The sequence below is a fragment of the Salvelinus alpinus genome, chromosome 1 (genome assembly GCF_045679555.1).
Source record: "Salvelinus alpinus chromosome 1, SLU_Salpinus.1, whole genome shotgun sequence".
In the NCBI taxonomy this organism is placed as follows: Eukaryota; Metazoa; Chordata; class Actinopteri; order Salmoniformes; family Salmonidae; genus Salvelinus; species Salvelinus alpinus.
This window is the reverse complement of record NC_092086.1, coordinates 113,507,551-113,519,216: the sequence shown is the minus strand read 5'-3', so window position 1 is coordinate 113,519,216 and position 11,666 is coordinate 113,507,551.

The window sequence follows — 11,666 nt, the reverse complement described above, 5'->3', positions numbered from 1 at the left end:
CGATCACACTTGCAGGAGATGTCATGGCGAAGTTGGCTAAGATCATGCATAGAACACATAATCGAACCGTCGACTCGCGACGTACTACGCACGTGCGGGCTGTCAAATCAAAGGCACTCCTTCAAAATAATGTCGTTTTTGATGAAAAGGAAAACGTTTCAGTTTGTCACTTTCAAAAATTTGGAGTAAAGACATGTTCAACTACTTAAAAGATTGTCTCGAATCTATGTTGTGCGTTTAGATTTCGAGAAAATTAACAACTAAGGAATATATTTTTTTTCTTTCTCATTGACTTCTCAAAACCTCAAACCCTGGCCTGGTCTGTTTCCCGAGAGTTCTCGGAAGTCTCGCGATGATGCGCATCTGGTTTCAGAAACTCAGTTGGTCTCTATCCAATAGCATAGACAGCTGACCACGTTAACATGCGCACGTTATTTTGGATAGTAGTCCTAGGCCCTAGCTCATATCCCTTCTTAAGGTCTTATTCGGGATAAGCGGGGGCATGCACCTTTGATATCCCGCTCACGAGCATACCTGTATCCACGAATAAACAGAACATTCCTAATTTAAATGAATATGGGTTAAATGAAATAGTAAGTGACATATGAACACTGACTGTAGGTCTATAACCTCTCACATGTAGAGTATTATAAAATGAACTCCTGCAGAATTATACATTTCATGCAATAAAATGATACAACAAATGTTAATTTTGTCTCACTACTGGGAGTGGAGAAATACGGTTTCTTTCTTTCAGCATCTCTTGAAAAAGAATATGTGTGTGTAACCCAAGCAGACAGTATTTCAACCACATAAAATATGCCCCTAAAACGAACTGAAGTCTTATCAGATACATGTTTCATAGTGTTTTTCATGCTTTTCATTTCCTTCAAACTTCTCAAACTTATGACATTTGGATATTTTGCATGGGGACAATCTTTCCACTGTTTAAAATGTATTATTTTCTCCCATGTCCTGAAACGAAACAGACAACTTTACAAGTGTTAACTAGATTCATTCTTTTGATATAAGACATTATTCTGGTGAGCACTACTTCATTTAGTCTTCTGGGTCACACAAGTTATGACAGTAGAGAAGCTGTGTGTAACAAACAATAGTTCACAAACAAATGGTCTACCTTATGTCAAATTATAATATGGCCTACCATATGTGAAATGATAATAAGGCCTACCATATGTGAAATTATAATATGGCCTACCATATGTGAAATTATAATATGGCCTATCATATGTCAAATGATAATATGGCCTACCATATGTCAATTATAATATGGCCTACCGTATGTCAAATGATAATAAGGCCTACCATATGTGAAATTATAATATGGCCTATCATATGTCAAATGATAATAAGGCCTACCATATGTCAATTATAATATGGCCTACCATATGTCAAATGATAACAAGGCCTACCATATGTCAAATTATAATATGGCATACTAGATGTCAAAGTATTATATGGCCTACCATATGTCAAATTATAATATGGCCTACCATATGTCAAATTATAATATGGCATACTAGATGTCAAAGTATTATATGGCCTACCGTATGTAACAAATTATAAGCAGAAATGTATCTAAATTATGATGAAGGTAGCCAGTAGGCTGTAAGGTCCAGTAAGGACTATCAGCAAAACGACTTATCATCATCAAACAATACCCAATATTTGCGAAACGGACCCTGCCCAGACGTGAAAAACAGCAGTAAACGGGATAAGATGTTTAGGCCTACATGCCACAGTATCCGTCTAATATCAGCATATCCCAGCGTAAGATTAGCATATCCCAGTGTACGATTAGCATATCCCAGGCATTTTATCCAGGTTTCTCAAAACCAGAATACAAGCTTTTTGGCGGGGTTATTGTAAACAGGATATGATTTTTTTTACGTGTCAACTCAAAAAAGAATACTTGTGTATCCTGAATAATTTAAGGATATTGGTGTGCATGTAAACGTGACCTCAGATCATTTTGGGTGCATATTTTATGTGGTTGAAATACTCTCTGCTTGCATAACAGTGTCAAAGATAACACATTACACACACACATTCGCATTTTCTCAAGATATGCTGTAATAAATAAATCATATTTCTTCACTCTTGTTCCCGAAACAAAATTAACATTTGTTATAACATTTTACTGCAAGAAATGCATTATTCTGCAGGAGTTACAATTATATTACGCTACACATGAGAGGCTATAGGCCTACAGTCAGTGTCCATATTTCAGTTAATATTTCATTTAACCCATATTAATTTAAATTAGGAATATTCTGTTTATTCATGGGTACAGGGATACTCATGAGCGTGATACCAAAGGTGCATGTAAACATATTATCCTGAATAAGAGCTACTATCCTGTATATTGTGCATATGTAAATGTGGTCATTGAGACAGACCTGCCCAGCAGACATGACTTTGTTTACATAAGAAAACAGGTCACGCATGATTTAACTTAAGAAATACTGCACCAAACACAGTAGTTAGATGTAAAAAATCGCACAACTTAAACATCCTTGTCAAAAACGTCAAAATAAACGACAGATTTCTTGAGTTATCTTAGGTTCATTCAGAGGATTTTGAGGATGTGAAAAACGTTTCCACGTCTACACTGTCTCATGGTTGGGTCGCCCCTAAAAAGTTACATATTGCAGCTTTAATATCCATAATGCCTACAGTATATAACATGCAATCGGATTGAATGAGAGATACCGGTTAATTGGGTACTTGGTTAATTGTCCTGTCAGAGAGAAAGCTTGGGGACTGAGATGACAATTTTTCTCCAATTGGTTTTAAATGAAAACCTTGACATTAGTGGAGTCGAAGCTGACTGTTTATCCTATTCTATCTTATTTAGTCTGCTCTGCACATGCTCAGTTCGGCGGGAGACGACTGTTAGACCCCGATGACGTGTTTCTACGCTAGCCAACGTAGCCATGACATCGTCTAACAAGTGTAATCAGTTTTCCTCTTCCTACTGTACTGTCTTTGATAATGTGCTTATTATGCTCCGTATCCTTTATACAACGGGTGGTTATAATCCTGAACGCTGATTGGTGTCTATTCCACAAGTTATCACCAGTTAATTTAATCTATGACTTTAAAATCACTATTTACTTTGTTCTATCTGACTGCCGAATCCAGTGTCTCATCAGCCCAGCCAGGCAATTTATAAACTTGATCTCCACTATAAAAAGTATCTAGACATTATCTCAGATTTCTTATAGACTAACATTTAGATTTCCACAGCGGAGATTAAATAAACCTTGCTGTCTGTATCTCTGACATTTGAAACATTGAATATTCAAATTCGATCTCCAGCTGTACTATAGTAATGAACGTGTCAGGACGAGACAGACAGACAGGCAGCTTTTCTTAGCTCAACTGGCATCCTTTTTTATGGATATATACAAAGAAATGTAAATTGACAGCTAGTTTGCAGTCTTTCCAGCTTCAGTTTGAAGTGATTGTGTTAGCTGTGTTGTTGGCTAGCTCCTCTGAACAACAATGTCTTGACGAGAGAGAGCACATTTTCTACGCCAGGCGAAATCGCGCCTCATTAGCACATTTTTATGGATGTATCCAAATTAATGTCACTATAAAACAGCTTAAACAAATGCAAATGAAGCTACTGTTGTTATTCTGGCTGCACTGTTTGACGTGACTGTAAGTTAGCTGTAGTTGGCTAGCTAGCAAGCAAGGGATAAGAACGTCGCCAGCCAGTATGGCAATGGAACATTTAGAACGAACAACATCCATAGAAACAGAACAAAAAGCCTGAACGACTGGGTTGCGTCCATAGATACAGAACAAAAAGACTGAACGACTGGGTTGCGTCCATAGATACAGAACAAAAAGCCTGAACGACTGGGTTGCGTCCATAGAAACAGAACAAAAAGCCTGAACGACTGGGTTGCGTCCATAGAAACAGAACAAAATCCTGAACGACCGAACCAATAGAACGAACTAACCCTAGATTTGTGTCGGGACTATATCTTGTGGAAGGATGCAATAGTATGAATACATTCATCATAACAACATTTGTAATGAAAATATGTCAATCATTATTTGAATATGTTGGTAACCTGTTGTATAAAAGCGATAATGGCCACGAAGCCGGTGTTTGGAAGATATATTGGCACAGTTTGCCGGCCCTCGACTTCGTCACTAGCCAAACAACGTCCGTACCAATATATCCTCCAAACACTGGCTTCGAGGGCATTATCACTTAATTATACCTTGGCATTATTGAATATTCGGGCATTCTGGAGCGTACATTATTTCACTATAACACAAGGTATATCAGAACTGTAGAATTCAATGACTATAGTTCATTCTTACATGTTCTTTGTTTGAGCAGGATTTGAAAGCAAAAGTCAAATTGAAAATGACTGAATTCAATTTTCATAACAGCAAGCTAGGACTGATGGTTTGGTTAGCTAAACTGGCAAGTCTGTTTGTTTGGTTACCAAGGCAACTACTGTAGCTATCCAGTAAACTTGCTAGCTACTTCAGTGGACGTTGAACACATTTCTACCCGCAAATGGGGGAGGGGGGGGGGGGTGGAAGTGCTGAGGAGTAATTTTCTCCACTCGTACAACCACCCAGGGCATTTGAACTGATTCCAGAGGCCGACCCACAACAACGCCGCCGGAGAAGAGGCAGACGGAGCGGTCTTCTGGTCAGACTTCGGAGGCGCGTACACCGCCCACAGCTTTCCCGAGTATATTACTTGCTGATGTCCAGTCTAACAAGGTAGACGAAATTAGGGAAAGGGTTTCTTTCCAGAGAGATATCCAGGATTGTAGGACTATTCTCTTTTTTTGTATTTTTGTATTTTTAATTTATTATTATTATTATTATTTTTAAATAGGGTCAGTACATTTTGTTTGAAAATAACTGGCATAAAGTCAGGCAGTCATATAACAATATGTTTTGTATTTTCTGTTATGTGAGCGATTCCTTCTCCTGCTGCTGGGGAGGGCCTGACTCACTCAGACAATCTGTTCCCTGCAGTCTAATACATGTTATATCCATCACTTACCAAATGGTATTGATTCTCTATCACTTTTCATCAGATCAAAATTAATGGGGCAAAATTTTGAGAATTGAGAACAAACTAACATCATAGTAGTGTGAAGATGGAATGGGAGAGAGGGATCACAATTCATAACTCAACATTAGACACATATTAAAAATTTCATAACTGTGTCATAGATATTTGAAATTAGAATTTCAAAATCCTTAGTCTTAGACACATGTACATGTAAATAACTGACCATACACTTGATTGATAAACCTGAAATTTATTTTACACAAAACTTTGCACTTTACAAGAGTATTCCTGGCATACGAGACAAGAATCCAACGGTGTGCTTTTACATTCACAAGACTGGAGGTTTGGTGGATATCTTCTCCTGACGGACACATCATCAGACCAATCACATTCAGTATATGATCATCCAGTTGTTCCTGTAGGCTAGGTTATCATTTGGCTGTATCCTTTAGCTTTAAAAGAGTCGTACACGTAAATCGTGTCTACACCCGTCACCAAGTGACTTAAAATAATGTTCAACCAAACATCCAAACACAAAGATACAAATACAAAAGTATGTTCACATTGTTTTTTTGGGTCACAAAATGACAAAAGGAACTCTAATTTGATCAAATATTGATCACAAAGAGGGAAATGTGGTTTACAGGGAGGGTTGTGCTTGGTAAGACTCTGGAGAGACACTTCAATGACACCAAATAGATAACAACATATGAATCAATTAGACATGACAGAGCATTTAACAATTCATGACTTTGTCAGTCATCAAATCAAACTCTATTTTATTGGTCACATACACATATTTTAGCAGATAAGATTACAGGTTTAGCGGAACCAGAAATACCTGTGGAATGCTGTAGGATTAAACACTCTATCACTCTCGAGGAACAGGAGAAATACATAAACATGTACAGTATACCTACTACCAGTCATAAATATATATATTCCCATTACCAGTCACTTTATATGTATAAACCCACATCGACCACTCTGGTACCCCTGCACGTTGAATAAGGGACTGGCACTGACCTGTATATACTTGCCTTCTCCTGTTCATTTAACTCTCACCGTAGTTCTTGTGATGGTTTTTCATTCTTAATTTTCTATTATTATTTCTATATTATCTATATTATTATTATTACTGCTTTCTATATTATCTATATTATTATTATCTATATTATTATTATTATTATTATTATTATCATCATCACTGCATTGTTGGGAAAGAGCTCTCAAGGTAATAATTTCACTGTACTGATTTACACCTGTTGTATCCTGTGCAGTTTATGTCCCACTTGTTGAATAATGGTAAAAAAAATCACATGGGTTTGCGCATAAACCAGAAACATGTGTGAATGCGGTAGGATTAAACACTCAAATTGTATTTAACATGTTAAAACAACACAAACAACACTAATATGTGATTTCCATAGAGGCCTTTTTGCTATATGGCCTTATTCTATGTACTGATAATTTCCTTTCAGGGAGGAAAATAAAGGAGTCATCGCAGACAAGCAGAGAAGACGAGAGAACAGTGAATAGAGAGGAGAAGGATTCCATAACCCGTGAGGTTTGGGAAGCCTAAAAGCTCTTCAGTCAAGGAGACAGACGGAATATAAAATAATTGATTCCAAAAGCTAGTCAATGAAGCAGCCTTTAATGATTGTGTGTTGGACTGTGGACAGATGCCATGTGGTGAAAGTCAGAGGGGAGCTAGTGAATAAATAGACGGAGCGAGAGAGAGAGAGAAAGAGAGAGGGAGAGAGAAAGGACAGAGAGAGAAATGAGAGAGAGAGAGAGACAGAGACAGAGAGACAGAGAGAGAGAGATAAATAGAGAGAGGAGAGCAGGAGAGAGAGAGAGAAAGGAGAGCGAGAGGAGAGAGAGAGAGAGGGCCTTGCTTATGTTATTCTCTGTATTGGGTTAAATATAAACAGAAAACAGGAGCAGTACATCAACAAAGGGCCTGTCTAGTCTGTCTAAGCTGTCTAAGCTGTCTAGTCTGTCTAACCTGAGTAGTCTGTCTAACCTGTCTAACCTGACTAGTCTGTCCAGCCTGTCTAGCCTGTCCAACCTGTCTAGTCTGTCTAGCCTGTCTAGTCTGTCCAGCCTGTCTAGTCTGTCTAATCTGTCTAGTCTGAGTAGTTTGTCTAGTCTGTCCAGCCTGTCTAGTCTGTCTAACCTTTCTAGTCTGTCTAGTCTGTCTAGCCAGTCCAGCCTGTCTAGTCTGTCCAGCCTGTCTAGTCTGTCCAGCCTGTCTAGTCTGTCTAACCTGACTAGTCTGTCTAGCCTGTCTAGCCAGTCCAGCCTGTCTAGTCTGTCCAGCCTGTCTAGTCTGTCTAGCCAGTCCAGCCTGTCTAGTCTGTCCAGCCTGTCTAGTCTGTCTAGCCAGTCCAGCCTGTCTAGTCTGTCCAGCCTGTCTAGTCTGTCCAGCCTGTCTAGTCTGTCCAGCCTGTCTAGTCTGTCTAGCCAGTCCAGCCTGTCTAGTCGGTCTAGCCTGTCTAGTCTGTCTAGTCTGTCTAGCTTGTCTAATCTGTCTAGTCTGTCTAGCCTGTCCAGCCTGTCTAGTCTGTCCAGCCTGTCTAGTCTGTCTAGCCAGTCCAGCCTGTCTAGTCTGTCCAGCCTGTCTAGTCTGTCTAGTCTGTCTAACCTGACTAGTCTGTCTAATCTGTCTAGTCTTTCTAAGCTGAGTAGTCTTGGCCAATACCTTTACTGTACTGAAGTATTCTAATATATTTACTGTATTCTAGTAGTGTAATATCTTTACTGTACTGTAGTATTCTAATATTTTTACTGTACTGTAGTATTCTACTATATTTACTGTATTCTAGTAGTGTAATATCTTTACTGTACTGTAGTATTCTAATATTTTTACTGTACTGTAGTATTCTAATATCTTTACAGTATTCTAGTAGTGTAATATATTTACTGTGCTGTAGTAGTCTAATATCTTTACTGTATTGTATTATTCTAATATATTTACAGTATTCTAGTAGTGTAATATATTTACTGTACTGTAGTATTCTAATATATTTACTGTACTGTAGTGTCCTAATATCTTTACTGTACTGTAGTATTCTAATATATTTACTGTACTGTAGTATTCTAATATATTTACTGTACTGTAGTATTCTAATATCTTTACTGTACTGTAGTATTCTAATATATTTACTGTACTGTTCTAATATATTTACTGTACTGTAGTGTTCTAATATCTTTACTGTACTGTAGTATTCTAATATATTTACTGTACTGTAGTATTGTAATATATTTACTGTATTGTATTATTCTAATATCTTTACAGTATTCTAGTAGTGTAATATATTTACTGTACTGTAGTATTCTAATATATTTACTGTATTGTAGTATTCTAATATCTTTACTGTACTGTAGTATTCTAATATATTTACTGTACTGTAGTATTCTAATATCTTTACTGTACTGTAGTATTCTAATATATTTACTGTACTGTAGTATTCTAATATCTTTACTGTACTGTAGTAGTACAGTTCTACGGTTGTATGGTTATTATTCACTCATTTCAGAATAAAACATTTCTTGGTTCAAATACAAACAGAAAATTATTCTTATTTGATTGACTAATTCCAAGGCTGTGAGAATGTATCAATCTTTAAGCAAGGCACAGACTCAGTGATAAGTCATCGTTGAAAAGGGTAATAATGTGATAAAAACAAATACTCATCATCGACATCAAGGAAATGAGATATCAAAACAAACATCCCAATATCCTCCCCCCCAAAAAATATGTTTTTGATTTTTTTTTATAGCAAATTCGTTACGTCATCATTCATTTCTATGTCATTAACATTATTTCAGGTTGACATGTTGATATAAAGAAATATAATAGAAATGTATATCAATAAAAGCTAGTTTACTGTATTGTAGTATTCTAGTAGTATTCTAATATCTTTACTGTACTGTGGTATTCTAATATCTTTACTGTACTCTTGTAGTGTAATATCTTGACTGTACTGAAATGTATATCAATAAAAGTACAATATCTAATTATTCATGTAGGTAAGCCATCCACAGACAAGGAACATGTAACTTTCAACATGGACAGACAAATGCCAGGTAAACTCTGTAAGACCAAGAGAAAAATAGCACTATGAAATCAGTCCAGATTACAAAAATAGCACTTTGAAATCAGTCCAGATTACAAAAATAGTTCTGTTTTCTTAACGACATTTGTATAATAATAACTCTGAATCTGAATGTTCTCTTAGAACCAGTAGTGGTAATACTGTCTCATCCCACACCATCGCACACCATCCCACACCATCACACACCACCGCACACCATCGCACACCACCGCACACCATCCCACACCACCGCACACCATCACACACCACCGCACACCATCGCACACCATCGCACACCACCGCACACCATCGCACACCATCCCACACCATCACACACCACCGCACACCATCGCACACCATCCCACACCACCGCACACCATCACACACCACCGCACACCATCGCACACCATCGCACACCATCACACACCACCGCACACTATCGCACACCATCTCACACCACCGCACACTATCCCACACCATCCCACACCATTGCACACCATCACACACCATCGCACACCATCGCACACCATCCCACACCACCGCACACCATCACACACCATCCCACACCATCACACACCATCGCACACCATCGCACACCATCGCACACCATCACACACCATCCCACACCATCTCACACCATCACACACCATCCCACACCATCACACACCACCGCACACCATCGCACACCATCGCACACCATCACACACCACCGCACACTATCGCACACCATCTCACACCACCGCACACTATCCCACACCATCCCACACCATTGCACACCATCACACACCATCGCACACCATCGCACACCATCCCACACCACCGCACACCATCACACACCATCCCACACCATCTCACACCATCACACACCATCCCACACCATCCCACACCATCACACACCATCACACACCATCCCACACCATCTCACACCATCACACACCATCCCACACCATCACACACCATCGCACACCATCTCACACCATCTCACACCATCCCACACCATCACACACCATCACACACCATCCCACACCATCTCACACCATCTCACACCATCCCACACCATCACACACCATCTCACACCATCCCACACCATCACACACCATCTCACACCATCCCACACCATCACACACCATCACACACCATCACACACCATCCCACACCATCTCACACCATCTCACACCATCCCACACCATCACACACCATCCCACACCATCACACACCATCACACACCATCACACACCATCCCACACCATCTCACACCATCTCACACCATCCCACACCATCACACACCATCACACACCATCCCACACCATCTCACACCATCTCACACCATCTCACACCATCCCAGCCTGGTTATCGCAACACCATAGTATGACTTTCAGGCTGGTTTAACCACCACCCCTCACTCAATCTCAAAACAGAATACCCCCTCATCCACCATGGGGTAGTAAATATACACTGTGTGTACAAAAACACCTGCTCTTTTCCATGACATAGACTGTCCAGGTGAAAGCTATGAGCCAATATTAATGTCACTTGTTAAATCCACTTCAATCAGTGTAGATGAAGGGGAGGAGACAGGTTAAATAAGGATTTTTAAGTCATGAAACATGGATGGTTTATGTCCGCCTTAAGACAAAAGATTTTAGTGCCTTTGAACAGGCTATGGTGGTAGGTGCCAGGTGCACCGGTTTGAGTGTGTCAAGAACTGCAACGCTGCTGGGGTTTTTCACACTCAACAGTTTCCCCGTGTGTATCAAGAATGGTCCACCACTCAAAAGACATCCTGCCAACTTGACACAAATGTGGGAAGCATTGGAGTCAACATGAGGCAGCATCCCAGTGGAATGCTTTCGCCCCCCTTGTAGAGACCATACCCCGACGAATTTAGGCTGCTCTGAGGGCAAAAAGGGGGTGCAACTCAATATTAGGAAGGTGTTCCTATTGTTTTGTACACTCAGTGAATAGTAAATACATATTTAAATATATGGCTCTCAATAGGTGGACCAGTCAAATTCTACGGTAATAGTGCTCCAACCACAGGGGTTATTTGATGGGGCTACTTTTGGTTGCCTGAGCCAATAAATAGCAGATCTAGCTATCATCCCGGTCTCGTATTGAAGTCTATTATGACCTACAGTAGGAGCGTGCCATGTCGACAGTCACACTTCAGGAAGGCCATTCTACTGGCAATGTTTGTCTATGGAGATTGCGTGGCAGTGTGCTCGAATTTTATACACCTGTCAGCAACGGGTGTGGCTGAAATAGCCGAATCCACTCATTTGAAGGGGTGTCCACGTATAGTGTATCACCCCATTCTTGTATTGAAGTCTATTTATTCTCAGTCATAGCACCATATACAGTAGGACTTTGCATGTATGTCCTCTTTCCAAGTGCCAACAGAAGTTACTGTAATATACACAGAGTAGTATATCTGAGCAGTTACAGTACATAAACATGTAGTAATGTGAGACTCTAGCACACTGCCATGC